The sequence below is a fragment of the Lactuca saligna genome, chromosome 4, assembly GCF_052625555.1.
Source record: "Lactuca saligna cultivar CGN05327 chromosome 4, ASM5262555v1, whole genome shotgun sequence".
Classification (NCBI taxonomy): domain Eukaryota; kingdom Viridiplantae; phylum Streptophyta; class Magnoliopsida; order Asterales; family Asteraceae; genus Lactuca; species Lactuca saligna.
In genome coordinates, this window is record NC_136420.1 from 272262850 (window position 1) to 272283634 (window position 20785).

General features: G+C 28.2%; 1 long non-coding RNA gene across 1 annotated transcript; it reads right to left on the minus strand.

Annotated features, from left to right (window-relative positions):
• Nucleotides 1-7934: 7934 nt before the first annotated feature.
• On the minus strand, nucleotides 7935-11932 carry LOC145039137 (uncharacterized). The gene is made up of 3 exons (XR_013679752.1): nucleotides 11731-11932; nucleotides 11142-11240; nucleotides 7935-8431 (listed from the first exon to the last, which is right to left on the minus strand). It is a non-coding gene; the product is annotated as an uncharacterized LOC145039137 (long non-coding RNA).
• Between the last annotated feature and the right edge of the window lie 8853 nt (nucleotides 11933-20785).

Here is a 20785-nt window from a genome sequence, read left to right on the forward strand (position 1 = left end):
GGACCTAGCTAATGGGCTTAATGGGCTAGTATTTGGGTTGGAAAAACCATAATGCCAATAAAACTTTAATTTGGGGAATTAATCGGGACACACAGGAATTATTTAATAATTGGAGATATTAAATAATAATCACTGGCAAAAATTGATCTAAGCAATATTGAACTTAATGGATTAAGTCCTTAGTGGATTAAGACCTTAATGGGTTAAGTGAGAAACACTTAACCCTAATCATCATTTTATGCGAAAACCCTAATTTCATTTGGGCCTTGATGATTGGATTATTAATGGACCATCCAAGATCAAGCAAATGGATTAGAATAATTAATGGGCTTTAAGGTAAGGCCAATATGAGGAATTGGGCCCAATTTGGAAGATTGGGCCATAGATAGGCCATAGTTTGGGTCTTTATGATTATATGATATTGGGCCATTAGAGTGTTGAATATTGGACTGGACCAAATGGTTGGGCCTTATGGTAACACCTTATAAAGGTTTAGGCCTAATTTGGAAAATTGGGCCATAAGTTGGGCTTTGATTCATAGTTAACTTTGGGCCTATTGATTGGGCCTTGAGTTTGAATAAAGCCAACCTTGGGTAATGTAGTAATTATCCAAGAATGTATTTATGGTTATCTGTTGGGACCCAATCATTAATTGGGTGTTATTTTGGTGTTGATAGTTTGGGAATTTGTCATCCAGCAGCTGGGGTTGAGTATGCGTGACTTTAGCAATGTGGGGTTATGTCTACGGGACTTCAGTAGTGTGAGGTGAGTTTTCCTTCAAGTAGGAACGGGTCTACGGCCATAATCTCGGCCCGTTTAGATAACAGTTGTTCCGGACTGCGGTCCGACGTAGTAGTTCAGTATGTTTGATGTCTTTGTGATACAAGCATGTTATGTGTTGTGTTCTGGACTATGGTCCAATGCAGTATGTAGTATATATGCTTATTTTACATGCTATGATTACGTTATGATATGTTCAATCAGTTCCGGACTTCGGTCCGATGCAGTGGGCGAGGCCCTAGTCAGTTTCGGACTTCGGTCCGATTCAGTTCCGGACTTCGGTCCGATGCAGTGGGCGAGGCCATAGTCAGTTCTGGACTCCGGTCCGATGCAGTTCCAGACTTCGGTCCGATGCAGTAGGCAAGGCCCTAGTCAGTTCCGAACTCCAGTCCGATGCAGTTCCGGACTTTGGTCTGATGTAGTGGGCAAGACCCTAGTTAGTTCCGGACTTCGGTCCGATGCAGTGGGCAAGGCCCAGTATGTGCTTTATTTGTTATTGCATGGTATGTGGTAGTTGGGGGAGCTCACTAAGTTTCGTGCTTACAATTTCACTTTTGGTGTCAGGTACTCTATTTTCAAAAGAAGAGCTCAGGAATATTGTAGTGCACACACCATCTATTCAGCCTAGAATGTTTGTACTCTGATATACATGATAGTTGTTATAGTATTATGAGATACGTTGTTTATGATTTTTCTATGACGTATGGTGTTTATGGTTTTTATTATTAAATTAAAATGAAATTTATTGCTTGTATTTTTGGGATGTTACAACATTTTTCCTTGAACCTCATTCATTTGAAACTCCCAAGACTATTCAACTTACACAAATTAATTTATGGTTAATTGAAATATTATGATTTGTAACTCTTAGAACTATTCAAATCGTGCTATTTAATTGATGAGTTAAATGAAATATTTAGCTTATATAAGAAATTTGTAGATTACATATTGCATGTATGTCAACACAAAATGATAAATTATATTTATAAGGTTTGAAGAGTTGTATGAGTGGTTCCATGGATGTAAGAAAGCAATTGCAACTTTTGCAAGTATAAATTCATGTAAAGTCAAATTGGGTGCTTGTAAAGCTTTAGATATTAACAAAGGTTCAAATTTAGGTATGTTTGTAAAGGTATACTTGAGATCATTTTTTAAGTTAATGTGTTATGCATCTTTCAATAATCATAGGATGATAAGGTGTGATTGATAATTACTTCTCATGAGCTTTTGGTAAATCAACCATCAAGCTATTTATAAGTTAGAGCAATTAACTTTGTTAACATGTATGTATCTTTATGTTGTCTCTCTCACTATTTTATGTTAAGGAAATATATTTGATGTACAAGAGAACATTATTCAACATGTATTTTATGCTATGTATATACTATGTTAGTTTCAATCGTTTATTTTGTAAATAACATCGATAGAGTTTTTTTATAATTGATTTTGATGTAAAGAGTTTACAATTATTATTCCAAATTGTTGGTGATAATAACGAATTAGAACGAATGATTTTTAATATGATATGACTTTATTGTTGAAAACCAATAATTATGTGTGTTATAAAAATAAATTCTTTATGTTCTACCAAAAGTTATATGGATGTATCCAATTTTAAATATTTTTATAGTAATAAAAATAAATTATCTTAATATATTTGTCAATTTTTTATTATTATTCATTCTTTATCGTAAAGGAAAAGTAAAATAAATAAAATATTAATATTTCATAAGAAAATATAAGTGATCAAAATATACCTCAAGTGTAACACTCCTCCTACCCTAACCTACTCTTAACATATTGTTTTTAAGATTGGTTGCAGTACATAACAATTACTATAGTTTTGAAATTCAAATTACTGTTTTATTTGAACAGTTCATTTTCTTCCAATATTTCATAACTTTAAGGAAAAAACGAAAGTACAATAAAAAAGTATGATAGTTTTTTTAATAAAATAACGAAAATTTCAAATAAGTAGTTTTTAATTAGTAAAAAGTAATAATTGTTTAAAGTAACGTAAAATTAAAGAATATACTATATTATAAAAATAAATTATTGTTATTTGAAAAAATAAATAAATAATAATAATAATAATAATAATAATAATAATAATAATAATAATAATAATAATAATAATAATAATAATGTAGGAAATAAAAAATATTCAAATAAATTATTTATAAATTAGTTAAAAATAAGTATAGTATAAAATAATTTTAAATAAAAAACATAATTGAATTTGATTCAAACACAATTTTATGTATCTTTCTTATCGTATATTTAAATTATTATAATATTATGTACAACTTAGGATAAAATTTATTATTTCAATGATAAATACTTATAATATTATTTTTATAACATATAATTGTTAATATTTATATTAAATTGTTGGGCCCAAATCAAGAGTTTAAAACTCTCCCTATAATAAATTTTATACTAAGTTGTACCTAATATTATAATAATTTAAGTATATGATAAGAAAAGATATATAAAATTGTGTTTGAATCAAATTCAATTATGTTTTTGATTTAAAATTACTTTAAACTATACTTATTTTTAACTAATTTATAAATAATTTATTTGAATATTTTTTATTTCTTATATTATTATTATTATTATTATTATTATTATTATTATTATTATTATTATTATTCAAATAACAATAATTTATTTTTATAATATAGTCTATTCATTAGTTTTACGTTATTTTAAACAGTTATTACTTTTTACTAATTAAAAACTACTTATTTGAAAATTTTCGTTATTTTATTAGAAAAACTATCATACTGTTTTATTATACTTTTATTTTTATTTTTTCCCTTAAACTTATGAAATATTAAAAGAGATTTATTTAAATGTAATTATGATTTCAAATTTAATGTAAATTTCCCTTATAGTTTCCACTACATCTAAAAGTGTTTTAAACTTATGGTTATACATGTGCAATGTTTTTTTTTTTGCCACTTAATTATTATACACACTATAGCTATATTAGTAATATATAAGTAACATCTGATTAAAAAATCATTTGTTTGAAAAGATTTGTGATTCAAAATGAAAGAATGGAAAAAAAATAAGTTTTATCGTATCAATGGTTATTTCAACACAAACCTTTTATAATAATGATTCTATATATCAAATGTATGTTGATTTCTAAATATTCATTTTGAATGATTTATAAGTGTTTAATAAATTTTATTTGATGTAAATGTGATAATGTTGTATTGTTTTTATTTTATTAAAAATTATAGTGTTTTTCATACTATTTGTTATTTGTTATATATGCATACCGACATACGTTTTATATATAATTTTTACAACTTAAAACGTTCTATAAATTATCAAAAGTTGTAGTATTTATTTTTTCATACGAATTTGTTTTTTTATACATAGAATTCAATATACGTTTGATATATAATTTACACAACATAAAACGGTCTATAAAGTCATGAATTAATAGGGAAAATAACTAATGATATAAATTTATTAAAATTAATAAAACTAATATGTTAACAATGAGTTTGTTTTGATATTGAAATTGGTTTTACATGTATAAATATTAAATCGGAATTTGTTAAATGTTATTATTTTAATTAAATAATTATATATATATATATATATATATATATATATATATATATATATATATATATATATACACACACACCCACAAACTAGATAAAAGCAATGTTATCGATGTAGATAAAATCTAATTCTAGTTTTTATATTTTAAATTTCTTTAAAACATGAATTGAACGTAATTGAAGATGTTTTTCTTCATGTTGTTTGTTTTCATCTGTGGCAACTTTAGTCTTTTGTAAATTTTAATTTTTATATTTAATATATTAAACAATAAAATTCTATAAAACGATGATGTGTTTTTTTCCCTTTCAAATCTAGATTTTTTAATAAAGTAGTGTATTTTAAATAGATATTTACTAAACTGGTACAATTTTGAAATATTTACTGTTTAGGTTGTATTTTATACCAAATCAAAATATGAAAGTAAAAAATAAAATGAAATTATCAGAGTAATTATTTTTTCGTTTTGTTTATATTTGGGTAACTTTTTTTATACATGTCTACGTAACGAATTTGATGGAAATGTTCACGTATAACAATTATGATCGGATGTAACCCACTACATCCGATCAAAATTATTATATGTCAACACTTCTAGAAGGTTCGGTATATATATATATATATATATATATATATTAGTTCTTTATTTACTAAGCCAAAACTGCAAATTTCCCTTAAAATATGAGCCCATCCAATTATTTTAAGTTTTTAACAAAATAATGATACCGTTTTAAACTTATTTTACTAAACGACTTCACTTGTATACTGAAAAAAGATAAAATTACAAAAATGGTCTTTGTGTTTTATCAAAAATCACAAAATCAATCATTACTATTTTTTTTTAATGTAAATGGTCCTTGTGGTTTGCAAAACTTTCACAAATGACCATTTTTAATAACTCCGTTAGTATTCATCCGTTAGGATAAAGGTATTTTCATCTTTTTAGATATAAAATGACTAAATTCGTGATATATGGTAAAACATAAGGATGATTTTTAAAATTTGTTTGAAAAAATTAATTATTTGGGTAAAAGACAAGGGAGGAATCGAACCTAAGACCTCTACTATTAAATGACCAAAAACATAACCAGTTGGATCAATGTATATTTTGTTTATATGTTCCAATTACTAATTTATATAATAAGTAGGACATTAAAACGTAAGCAATAATTAAATTACAAATCACATTTTTTCACGTTTTTTTTAATAAAGGAAAATGTATTTTCGTATTATAAAAAAATTACAAACAATTTGTATACATTTTTATGTATTCATTTTACATAAAAATGTATTTTTTGTCTTTAAAAAATAAGGTTTCGTAAATTTTTCTTTTCGTAAAATATATACTTTTTATATCTTTAAAAAATACGTGTTCGTATAAAAAATATGTTTTCGTAAATATATATATTTTTTTATGTCTTTAAAAATACGTTTTCGTATTTATAAACGTATTTCGTAAAATATATTTTTTTTATATATTTGAAAAATACATTTTTGTATAACAAATACGTTTTCGTAAAAAAAAAAATTATGTATTTGAAATAATAATAACTAACACTACTCATTACATAAAAAAATGTATAAATTCTTTTGGATCGATAGTTCTAAAACCGGTGTTAATTATTATTATTATTATTTTAAGAAATATATATATATATATATATATATATATATATATTTTACAAAATACATTTTTTTAATACTTCATAAAATATATATTTTTTATATCTTATACGTTTTCGTATAACATTACTCATGACATAAAAAAAATGTATAAATTCTTTTAGATCGATAGCTTTAAAACCGGTGTTACTTATTATTATTATTTCAAACAAATAGAAAATATATTTTATAAAAATGTATTTATTATACAAAGATGTATTTTTTACAAACATAAAAAAATATATTTTGCGAAAACGTATTTTTTAAAGATATACAAAATATATATATTACGAAAACGTATTTTTTATACGAAACCGTATTTTTTTAAAGACAAAAAATACATTTTTATGTAAAATAAATACATAAAAATGCATACAAATTATTTGTAATTTTTTTATAATACGAAAATACATTTTCCTTTATTAAAAATAATACATAAAAGCATGTGTTTTGTAATTTATTTATTGCTTATGTTTTAACGTTCTACTTATTATATAAATTAGTAACTGGAACATATAAACCAAATATACATGCAGCCCGATTGGTTAAGGCTTTAGCTATTTAATAGTTGCCCATCCTTCAGCCATATAATTATTTTTTTCAAAAAAAAAAAAATCAAAAATGATCCCTATGGTTTACCATATATCACGAATTTAGTCCTTATATACTTGAAAAGACGAAAATACCCTCAATCGTTAAAATATGATCCATACGGTTTACCATATATCATGAATTTAGTCTCTTTATACATGAAAAGAAATGCCCTTACCCTAATGGCTGAATACTAACGGTGTTAGTAAAAAAGGTTATCAGTGAAAGTTTTACAAATCACAATGACCAATTCCATAAAAAAAAAAAAATTAACAGTGATTGATTTTATGATTTTTGATAAACCACAGGGATCATTTTTGAAATTTTGTTTTTGAAAAAATTACTAAAAACAAAATGTGCCCATATGAGTCTCTTCATGCCACTTATTCCAATTCCGTTTTCTATCTTCAATTAGCTTCTTGCCTCTCTTCTCAGTCGGTACATTTTGCTGATAAACATGGGAAATTTGAGATGGGTCCAGGACATGTCAAGAGACTAAACAATACGACTTCATTCGAGTATTATTATTATTATTATTATTATTATTATTATTAATTTGGTGTTTTTTAAAATGGTATTTTCTAAAATTGTATAATTTTAAAAATATTTACCATACAAGTATACCAAAGTTGAAATTATACAAAAATAGGGGTGTCAAATCTGCAATTGTGTCATGTTTTCCTCTGACAGTCTCACACGACACGACACAACACAACATTGTTTTATTTAACATGACACGATGTTGTGTTTATTTTCAACAACAAAAAACGTGTCGATTAAAATACACAAAATACGACACGAAACGAAAAACAAAAAATAAAATAATTATTAGTTTTTTTAATTCATACTTAATCACATATAACACGACACACATGATAAATCATGTCAATTTCGTATCGAATTTCAAACACGAACTCGAATCTCAATTCTGTCCTAATTTCTTTTATTCCTACAAGTGTTCAACCATAATGCAGTCGTTGGCTCCATTTACGTCGTCGCTAGCAACTTCATCGCCTCTACCAGCACGACTAACGACCCCGACCTCCGGTTGCAGGTAAGTTTTTTTCTCAGTACTACATTGATTTTTTTTTTTTTTTTTTTTTTTTTTTTTTTTTTTTTTTTGTGCCCGACTGCCCGGGAACTCGATTATCAGTTTATCCAATTTTGATTTATTCAACCCATATAGTTAACATGCCATTAGATATTGGTCCCCGATTTTGATTTTGTTTTGATTCATTGATCAGTTCAATCATTTTCTACCAAAATTTTGGCTTCATTTTAACTGAAAAATACTTGAAAAGATTTCCCTTCTAATCTTAACATTTATCAATCTTTCAAGGGTATATATGTATTTTGTTGATAAAAGATTGATCGAAGTTTTGATCCATATTATGTTTACAAGTGACTTTGAGTGGAGGAAACCACATGTTACATCATTTTCTGGATAACATCGAGCGAACTCTTAAGGGCTCTTTATTTTTCTTAAAGAACCACTTCTGATCACTTTTTGCTGCGTCGCACAGCATATGCACAACACTTGGTCATTCGCAGTTGTTTGTTTTTCAGAAGAATTCTGACTTGAAAACTGTTGCGTATGTCCTGCATCGCGCAACACTTGACCATTTACTTCAAACATCTTTACACCTTACTTTAACTTATTGCAACAGTCCGCTTGGTCCCCCTCTTCTGCTACAGAGGGTTGTAGAGGTGATCCATAGACTTCTAACATTTTCTTTTCGAAAAAACAAACGAAACATTACCATCATGAAAACCACCCTTGTCGGTTCATCTCTTCTTGCTTGAAGCTTGAGCGCTGTCACATTTTCATGAGCCACATCGTCAATGGCGTTTAATGAACTTATATATAAGACAAAAAAAAAACATTTAAATCATGAATTTTACAATGGTTTTCGTTGATAGGAATATATACACTAAAGTCCTAATATTTTCAACGTTTTGACAAAAAAAATCATAAACTTTATTTTTTTGATAGTAAAATCCTAACTACCGTCAGTTTTTTACATGCTTACCATTTGTTGCCGGTTAGCCGATAATTATGACTTTATTTTCAAAAAAATAAAGTTTACGATTTTTTTTTTTTTTTAAATCGTGAACTAAGACTTTCCTCTATTAAAAGAAAAAAAAATTAGTATTTTCTAGTCAAATCAATGAAAAAAATATTAGTACTTCAGTATATATCATTTTTTTAATTAGAAATTTAATGGTATGATAGTATTTAAGTATAAAATTTATGATCCTATTAAAATCCTTAACATTTATTTTTTGTTAAATAGTTTTCTTTTTTAATCTCAATAAACCGACAATAGAAAAAATAAAATAATAAGAAATAAATAAATAAAGAACCAAGTTTCTTTTGATTTTTTACGGTCCTAAAAACAAGAACTAAAACCATTGGTTACGTCTCTCACATCATCCAGTGTCTCACATCATCCAAAATGGGTTACAATTTGACATCATGAGTGCATACAATGAAGACACCCTTTTGGATTAGAATTGGTGTCCATTATGTGCAAATTCAATATATCGCATACTTGCATCTGGTTTTTTCCAAAACAACCACCATATCATCCTTAGACACAGAAAAAATAACTCCAATGGAAAAGAAAGAGGAGAAAGAACACAAAAGAAAGAAATGGCGCCAGGGAATTTTAAAAATTTAAAATCCATATATAATATTTTGTTAAATAATTTTAAAACTACCATCGTAAATATTTTCTACCACTACTTATCATTTAGCTATAAACTCTAATTATTTTCAAATAATTTATTTTCTTTTAGATTTTATTCTAAACCCACCCCGATATTTTAATACATAATTCTTTTGATTCTCCTATTTTTATTTTTTTCTAATTATCGTTCATTGTGGCTCCCTTCTCATATATCAACATCTAGATCGGTTAAAGGTGTCAAAGCGATTTCATTCCCACGTGAATCACGTGAATAGTATGGTTTTAAACTTTTAATCGAATTTTCTTCTCCCTTGGGTCTACTCTCATGGCTCTCTATCTCACCATGTGGTTCGGTCTCCTGCTCCTTTCAACGTGAGCTCATATTTACATAAAAAGGATTTAAAATATTTTCGGATTTCTCCTAGGATGTAGCTTTCTGTTTAACTATTTATGTATATAATTCTATTGTTATATGTGTATGCCATTTTATTGTAGTTTCGTTGTAGGGTTACGATTTTTACTTAAACATTCTATGACCCTATCGCATGTTACAGCTAAGTGCTAACCTGTTTGGATGTTGACTCGAATGCATGGTTATGTTTTTAGTTTATCTGAATACAAATATGGATGAAAAAACAGTTGTTTATTGAATGTTTTTTTTTTTTTCTAAGATGCATACAATATGATTGATGAAATGTTTTCAAACAATTTTTTTTTTCCAAATACATACTTCAATATCAATAGTGCTAATCAAGCCAAATATGTTTCTTTCAACAAATTTATAAAATATCTCTAGATTGAACTCGACCTCTAAGATTTTAGTTTATTTTAACAAATACACCCCATGGGTAACGGGTAGCATGCCCAACATCCACTGCGACTCCCCGAAATTACGAGGTTTGAGGGAGAGGGCTCGTCTTTAACGTTGATACTAAAGAGCCATTTTTGGAGCTATATCGCACGCCTTTCTTCGGACCGAAATTTTGATTGAAACCAGATAGGTTTGAACTAGAGATCGAGAGATCAAATGCATCCTATTGATATTAGCTAATATATTTGTTATCATGGTTGCATGAAGGAGTCTAAATATTGGTATATCGCATTGTTATCAGCTTAGTGAATCTGATTCTTGATTCTAAGATTTTATCCTTCAATTTTTGGACCATTTAGTTAAATTGATGATTTTATTTTTTTTTTAATTATTATTATTATTATTTTTTTTGCATTGATTAATTTCTAGACGTGTTCTATTGTGGAAAATTCATTTTTATTAAAATAAATCTTTTATGCCAACTTTTGTTAACTAGATTCCCTTATAAGATTGATTTGTTATTAACATTTAAACATTAATAGTCACTGAAAATCATGTGGTGGCAAAACTTTTTGTATGCCTATGCTAGTATCAAAATATAAATACATGCTAAAAGTGGGCACTTGTGTCGATAAATAATTGTAAATACTCGATTGTAACATATTTGTGTTGGAAAACATTTGGTAAATACCTAATTTTGGTTAACAATTTAATGTAAATAATCAATCGGGAAACATTTGGTATGTAATGTTGTATATATCATAACAAATAGACAATCAATTAATGTTGTATATATCATAACGATAGACAATCAATTAAATCTACAAATAATATTGAGAATAATATGTTGATTAGTTGCGAATAATATATCAATATATTATTATTGTAGCTACCAAGTTTCGTACACAAATCATATCGATCTTTGGCGATCAAATCTGATTATAAGAAATGTAGACGGAAGACAACCCTATTATCGGTTGAAATTATAAGACAGAACATTAAAGTAAAACTGTAAAACCAACCTCGTACTTGTTGATATCAACTCGTGTAAGATTGCACAAAGAAGCTCATATCCTTAAAGTTTGTATGTCACTCTAAGGTTGTACACTTCAACGTACAACCTAGGATTTGATGTGGAATATCATTCGTTCCAACATATATGGAAGAAAAGATAAACACAAAACGATTAGTCAGAAATAAAAGAAACTATGATTTTGCACTTCCAAAAATCGTAGAGGCAAAGAGAGAGAGAGAGAGAGAGAGAGAGAGAGAGAGAGAGAGAGAGAGAGAGAGAGAGAGAGAGAGGAGATCTCGATTTTAGATGTTGAGTGTGGAATCCATAGTAGATGATCTCAATACTTTTTTACAAATACCGATGTAAAAGAACAAATGTTTATTGAACTTCTTTTCAAGATACATATAAGGTGTTTGATGAAATGTTTTAATCTATTTTTTTTTCCAAATATATACTTTGATAGTTAATACCACTAATCATGCCAAATATGTTTTCTTCTACCGATTTATAAAATTTCTCTAGATTCAACTCTAGACATGCACTAATTAAGAATAATCAACTACTTCTAAGGTTTTAGTTTATGTTAACAAATATACCCTATGGATAAAGGGTTGCCCACCACCCACCGTGACTTCCAAGAGATTGTGAGGTTTAAAGGAGAGGGCTCATCTTTGGTGATGATACTCAGCAGCCACATTCAGAACTGCATCACACACCTTATTCCTAGCCAACCATTAATTGAAACCCATAGGTTTGAACTTGATATAGAGAGGTTAAATACCCTTATTGACATTAGCTAATATATTTGTTATCATGGTTGTGTGAAGATGTCTAAATTTTGGTATATCACATTGCTATGAGCTTAGTGAATTTGATTCTAGATTCTAAGTTTTTATCCTTCAAATTTTGGATCATTTAGTTAAATTTATGATTTTTTTTTTCGCATTGATTAATTTCTAGATGTGTTCTATTGAGGAAAATTCACTTTTTCAAAATAAATGTTTTATGCAAAATTTTGTTAACTAGCTTCTGTAGGATTGATTGGTTATAAACGTTTAAACATTAATAGCCATTGAAAATCATGTGGTGGCAAAAAAATTCTTATGCCTATGCAAATATCAAAATCTAAATTTATGCTAAAGTGGGCACTTGTGTCAACATATTTATGTCGGAAAATATTTGGTATATGCCCAATTTTTGTCAATAAATTAATGTAACTAATCAATCGGGAAACATTTGGTAAATAAAATTTGTATATATCATAACAAATAGACAAATAATTAAATCTACAAATAATATTAAGAATAATATGTCGATTAGTTGCGAATAATAAATCCATATATTATTATTGTAGTTACCAAGTTTCATCCACAAGCCAGATCAATCTTTCACGATCAGATCTGATTATAAGAAAGGTAGATAGAAAACAGTCACGTTATAGGATGAAACTAAAAAATACAGAACAGTAAAATAAAACTAACCTCGTAGTTGTTGATGTCGACTTGTGTAAGACTGCACGGAGAAAATCATATTCTTAAAAGTTTTTATGTGACTCTAAGGTTGTAAACTTCAAAATAAAACACATGATTTGACGCAGAATATTATCTGTTCCAACATCTATGGAAGAAGAGATAAGCACAAAGTGATTACTAGGAAATAAAAGAAACTGTTATTTTGCATTTGAAAAAATCTCAGAGGCAGAGAGAGTGATTGAGAAAGAGGGAGAAAGAAGGAGAAGTAGATATCCATTTTGGATGTTGAGAGTGGAATCCTTGGTCATGTTTTTAATTGATCTTAATACTTATTTACAAATACGAATGTAAAGAACAATTGTTTATTATTGAAAGTTTTTTTCAAGATACATACAAAGTGTTTAATAAAATGTCTCAATGAATTTTTTTTTTCTAAATATATACTTCAATAGTCAATTCCACTAATCATGCCAAATATGTTTTCTTCAACCAATTTACTTCTAGTTTCGACTCTAGATGCGCATTAATTAAGAACAGTCAACTACTTCTAAGGTTTTAGTTTATTTTAAGTTTTTAACAAACATATCATATTGATAATTGGTTGGCCACCACGCATTGCGACTCCCAAGAGATTTTTCCAGGTTTAGGGGAGAGACCTCGTCTTTTACGATAACACTAAACAACCCCTTTTCGGAACTGCATCACACACCTTTCTCCTGACCAAACGTTGATGCAAACCCCAAAGGTTTGAACTTGACATTAGGAGGTCAAATACACCTTATTGATATTAGCCAATATATTTGTGATCATGGTTGCTTGAAGAAGTCTAAATTTTGATATATCGCATGGTTATGAGTATTAGTGAATCTGATTCTTGATTCTAAGCTTATATCCCTTAATTTTTGGATCATTTAATTAAATTGATGATTTTTTTATTTTTCCGCATTTATTAAGTTGTAGATGTGTTCTATTGAGGAAAATTCACTTTTTTAAAATAAATGTTTTATGCCAACTTTTGCTAACTAACTTCTGTGGGATTGATTGGTTATAAATGTCTAAATATTAATGGCCATTTAACATCATATGATCGGGAGAACTTCTTGTATACCTATGCAAATATCAAAATGTAAACACATGCTAAAAGTGGGCACTTTGTCAATAAATTAATGTAAATAATCATTTGTCCCATATTTATGTAAATAATCATTTGTAATCGAATTCCCTACTCCCTTGGCTCTACTCTCAAGACTCTATATCTCACCATGTTGTTACTTTGTTAATAAATTAATGTAAATAATCATTTGTAACATATTTATGTAAATAATCATTTGTAATGGAATTCGCTACTCCCTTGGCTCTACTATCAAGGCTCTCTCTTTTTTTTTTTTTTTTTTTTTAAACTGGTAAATACAAATATATAATCTACCCCTAAACTAATACCTAATTCCACCTATATCTAGGACGAAACTTGAACCATCGACGTCAAAGAGAAAAGACACCATCTGATACCGCTAGATTAGAAGCCCTTTGGTAGCTTCCTCTTTCAATGAGAGCTTATATTTACGTAACAAATATTTTAAATAACTTTAGATTTTTCGTAGGATGTCACTTTAAGTTTAACTATTTATGCTTTTATTTTGTTTTTATATTTTTATGCCATTTATTGTAGTTTTGTTGTAAGATTATGATTTTTAATTTAATCTTCTGTGATTACAAATATTAAAAGGTATATGTGGATCCCAGTTATTGTTACTACTAACCTGTTTGGATGTTTACAGTGGAATTCATGGTTATGGTTTTAGTTGATCTGAATACTTATTTACAAATATGAATGTAAAAAACAGTTTTTTATTCATACAAGGTGTTTGATGAAATGTTTCAAACAATTTTTTTTCCAAATACATACTTCAATAGTCAATACTCCTAATCATGTCAAATATGTTTTTTTCCAACCAGTTTATAAAATGTTTCTAGATTCAACTCGAGGCATACAATAATTAAGATCCATCAACTACTTCTAAGGTTTTAGTTTATTTTTAACAAAATACCCTATTGGTAATAGGTTGCCCAACATCCACTGCGACTCCGGCCTCGAATTTAGAGGTTTCGGGGAGAGGGCTTAAATTTAACAAGGATACTAAAGAGGCCTTTTCGGAATTTCATCGCACAACTTTCTTTTGTCCAACCTTTGATTGACACCTCAAAGGTTATAACTTGAGATGGGGATGTCAAATATACTCATTAACTTTAGCTTATATATTTGTGATCATTATTGTTTGAATGAGTTTACAGAATATGATTCTTGATTCTAAGTTTTTATCCCTTAATTTTTAGATCATTTATTTAAATTGATGATTTTCTTTTTCACATTGTTTTATTTGTAGATGTGTTCTATTCCCAAAATTTGACTTTTTTTAAAATAAATGTTTTATGCCAACTTTTGTTGGCTAGCTTCCATTGTTGGTTTGATTGCTTATAAACGTTTAAACAATCATTAAAATCATGTGGTTTCATAACTTCTTGTACGACTATGCAAATATGAAAATGTAAATACATGCTAAATTGGGCACTTGTGTCAATAAATTAATGTAAATAATCATTTGTAACATATTTATGTCAGAAAACATTTGGTATATACCGAAGTTGTGAAAATAAATTAATGTAACTAATCATTCTGGAAATATTTGGTGTATAATGTTGTATATCAAAAACGGCAGACAATCAATTAAACCTATAAATAATATTGAGAATAATATGTATATTAGTTGAGAATAATAAATCCACTTATTTTTATTGCAGTTACCAAGCTTTGTCCACAAACTAGATTGATCCTTCACGATCAAATCTGATTATAAGAAAGATAGACGGAAGATGGTCCCGTTATCGGATGAAATTAAGAGACATAATAGTTGTAACATCCAGTTCTGGGATGTTTTGTATTTTAGGATAGCGGGTTGTAAATTTGATCAAGTAAAGGCATCAGGTTTCAAGGGATAATTTTTGGGCCTTATTAGATGTTGATAATATCAGTTGAGTGATTGAAGAATTTGAATTGTGTATTGGAGCCAAAGGGGAAATGGGAAAATTTGATATTGTAGAATTTTGCATGTATTAATGAATTAAGTTCGGTATGCTTTAAGTCAAAGTCAATTTGATAGATTTTGAGTCTTTTTCATACCTTTGCGTGCATATAAAGATCACTGAAATTGGGTATAGAATGAAGAAGTTATGTTTGTTTAAATCTGGAAAGGAATCTGAGTAATGTTCACCATGGTGTTGTGAGAAGATCACCATGACGTGGTGAGCTGTGCAACTCAAGACCATAAATTTAGGGTTTACTATGTAGTTAATGACATTGTTCCGTGTTTTAGGTCATTTTTCGGCCTCCATTTCATCAAGAGTTCCTTGGGAGCAAACCCTAGCCTTTATATTCATAGATTTGAGCTCCTCCTTTCTCCTCTCATCCATTTTGATGCTCTTTTGGTGGCCTTTGGTGCTTTAAAGTGACGGTATCAAGAAAGTTTTATGTTTGAAGCCTTGCAACTGAAGTATTCAACTCTCATACTACCTTTGGACCCTTGTGAGTATTAAAGATTCAATATATATGGTGTTTCTTCATTAGATCTAAGAGTATTTGGAGTTTTAGTGCTTTATTTGATATTTGGTCCCTTGGATGGTTTGGAAAAATCCATGATCTTTGGGTGGTATTCTATTCCGGATCTGTTGTGTTGGTGGAGTATAGAGTGCATGCAAGAGCTCTCTTTACTCCAACATGAAGACAGTTGGGTTTTGGACCTCTTAAGAAACTAGGGTATTAGATCTAGTTGATTTTGGATGTTTGAATGGATAACATTGGAAACTTTATCCATTATCACATCAATTAGATTCATATCTGAGCTTTAGAGCTCTGACTTAAGGGTTAAAAGCTTGAGGATTAAGTTGTAATGGATGTTGGCAGTAGCACAGAGGGTTGCTGGCCACTATGCGGTGGATTGCAAGTCTCACATCTGTTTTGTCCTTTAGCAACCATGATATAGGCAAGAGGATTGGTCGCGACACCATGGTCAGTGTTGACTTTGACCATTAATCGTTGACTTTTGACCAATTTTACTTTATGTCAAACTATGGGAGAAGGTTCCTAACTGTATGAAAGACTATGGGGGAACTAAAATAATTGTATGAAAGACTATGGGGAGACCATAGTGGGAAAGACTACAGGGGGACTGCAACAACAAAAGTGATTGTAAAACTATGGGCGGTCCATATCATTCACATGGATTGAAATATACCCCTTGGGTGTGGCCCATTGTTATGTGTTGAATATGGTATTTTGGGGAAATCTCTAAGGTTTGTGCATACACTTTTAAGTTTAAATGTTGCATGTCTTTTTGGTAGTACGGGAAGAGCACGACGTGATTGCACCGCATTTGCTGTTATAATTTTGATATGTCCCACCACCCAGTGAGACTTCCCGAGCTTGAAAGGTTTATGGGAGAGGGGTCGTCTTTGGAGATGATACATCTTTTTAGGACTACATCGCACAATTTTATACTTGGCAACATTTGATTGAAACCCAAAAGGTATGAACATAAGATCTGGAGTTCAAATACACCCTATTGATATAAGGTAATATATTTGTGATCATGGATGTGTAAAGGAGTCTAAATTTTGGTGTATCTTAATTTAATTAGTTTAGTGAATCTGATTCTTGATTCTAAGATTTTGTCCCTTAATTTGTGAATCATTTAGATAAATTAATGATATTTTCTTTCCATTGATCAATTTGTAGATGTGTTCTATTGAGGAAAATTCACATTTATTAAAATAAATGTTTTATGCCAACTTTTGTTAACTAGCTTCCATTTTCGAATTGATTAGTTATAAACATTTAAACATAAATAACCATTGAAAAATGTGTGGTGGTAGAACTTCTTGTATGGCTATGCAAATATCAAAATGTAAATGCATGCTAAAATTGGCAAATTGTGTAAATAAATTAATGCAATTTTAAAATTTTTATTTATGCTTATTTAAAAATCAGAATATCCTTTTTTGAAAAGTAGTATTGTGGAATTTATTCCTAGAAAAACATGATAATAATATTATCAAAGCATTTTCGAAAAATGTATTTTATTTATATTAAAACATTAGGATGTCACCATCAATACATAAACATAAGAATAAACAGACATTACATTCATTTACACTAATAATTACATCTCCTTTAATCTCTCAGTGTAATGTGTCTTCGTATCGATACTTGTGATACAAATAAACTGAGTGGGTCGGGTTGGGAAACCTGGTGAGTACATAGGGTTTTCAACCCACAATAATATAGTTATTATGTGTAATCATCAAACAAATTAACCCAACTTCCCATCCCCATTATCTTCTTTATTCTTAAGGATCTACCCTAAGAATCATTTATTCTTCCTTCATTCATTCCTAAGGATTGTCCTAAGTAATAGGGACAAAGTCCCTCGCTATCAGGGTTTATCTAACAGGCACTAAGTTCATAGCTTATGATGTTATCTAATAAGCACTAAGTCCATAGCTGCCAATGTCCATCTATAGGGCACTAAATCCATAGCTGCAAATGTTCATTTGTAAGGTGCTAAGCCCATAGATTCCAGGGTTTTTAGAGTACATCTCGTGAACACATCGTTCACAACACCTACAAGTTGCGAGCCTGCTAGCGTTCCACAGAACTGTCTAGAATAGTCTGTGGTCGTCATCTATACTCCGCTAGATGATTGGATCGTCGTTAAGGTCAAGGCTTCTCATAATCTTCACCTCTTATCATTTATATTATCTTTCATCTCTAATCATTCATCTCATCTTTCATGTACCCATCTTTACCCAACATATTTATAGGTATAAAATTACATAGACAGTTTAAATCAAGTAAAACATGTATAAATCGTTCATCCATCATAGATATCAAGAACACAGATAATTGGCACACACAACACGTAATTTATATTAAATACATCATATCTATGTGTAAGATGAAAGTACATATGCACTCACTTGTTAAAGTGATGACTCGAAATTCGGGCAGCGCTTCGCTTCCAACAATCGTCTTTTTCTTCGACGAAACCTACTATCACTATTACTAGATTTTAGTCTAATATTTATTGTGACTAATTATTAGTCTAGATTTATCATTAACTCAAGGTCTATGAGCAATATTTTTTTTCTTATATTATATAAGTGTTAAACAATACATTTCAACTACTATGTACATAACTTACAAACAAACAGTTGTACACAACAGACAACTGACTAAACTGATCTACTTTCCTAACAACACTCTTCATAATAACAACATTCTAACATACAATGGAGACATAATGTAGTATATAGCATAGTGTGAAAACTCACCTGAACAGACTTGAAACAACTAACTACGGTTTAACTAGCTAGTAGGTACGCTAAACACGTATTAACCTGATATAACGTTTGTACCTCTCAATTAAGGAAAAAAATGTCGTAATAAATCATTAATCGATACCCTCATTTGTAATCATTGTGAAATGTGATTACCAATCTTTCAAAATCAACATGTAACATTTATTTGGACACATATGTACGATTGTAATTAGCTTAGTCATTTAGAATACTGACACAACATCAAAATCGTACAAATCCTCCTATTTTGATAAGCTTAGTCATTTAAAATATTGACACCACATCAAAATCGTACAACTCAACCTATTTTGATAACACGTAGGGAAAATTATGTACGAACTTCTTAAATTTCTTACACGTATGTGCGTTGGACCAATTGCAGTTTACCAATCAATTCTAATTATATTTATTGTCCGTCAATTATTTTTTTATTATAACAATATATCCTTAAAATTAAAATAATGGTCCCTCATTTATTTTTTGATTAACATAATATATCCGTCAAGTTAAAGTTTGATCGTTATTTTTTTTATTTAATTCATAGTGCCCTTCCTTATGGCTAAAACTTTACATAATTATATTCAATTTATTAAATACATTACTTTTAATATATATATATATATATATATATATATATATATATATATATATATATATATATATATATATATATATATATATAGGGTGAGGTTCAATGGACATCCATTATTAACTACGAAACCAATGAACCATTATCTTTTTAAACTTTTGCACCTTATTTTTTATCAAAATAAAAAAAATCTAAAAATATAGAACTCCATAACTTTTTATCCTTTTTCCATTGATATCAAATTTGATATAATTTTTTTTTTACTTTTCTGATTTCGTCAAATTTAGAGTGTGAATCTGAAATCACATGCTGAATCCAAACAATGTATAAGTTTTTTTAGCATTCACAATGTGAAATTATGAATTTAGATATATTTTTTTCCATAAAGAATAAGTTCTAAAATTTGAAAAAAAAAAACTATTGGTTTCTTAGAGAACCATTAATAATGGTTCTCTATTGTGTATATATATATATATATATATATATATATATATATATATATATATATATATATATATATATATATATATATATAACCGTGGGAACCATGATTATAAATTTAATTAAACTTTCATAATAAAAACTGAAATTTATTAATCAATTATTTTAAATAAATTGTTAATTAAAAGATATTTATCTAATTATATAAAATTATAATCGTTGATATAAATAAATACGTTAAATTATATCACCTTATTGTATGTATTAATGTTTTTTTTTAATTTTAATTTTAATGCTATTAATTTTATTTAATTTGATTGAGAAATTTGAAATTGAAAATCAATAGGTTCACAAGTGGTATAACTTTAAATAAGAGGGCTAATAAGGTTACACTTGATAAAAAAATAATAAAACTATTCTTTTACTAGAATAGGAATATATATATATTGAAGACTTAAATTAAGGAAGGTTATTAAAAAATTCACTTTGGAGCAAAATGAAAATAAAATATTAATTTCATTTATATAAAGTAAATTACATTTCTTAAACTAGACACCAATATTAATTACATCAATAGTATAAAAAAACAATATAAATATAAGGTATAAACATAAACATTCTCTTTAAAAGTGGTTCTTTTTTATTACCTTATAACTAATAATAAAATCTAATAATTACTTCCATCTAAAAAACTAAATAGCCATTTATAATCGCCATTTTGTGTGGGCACACTTTTAA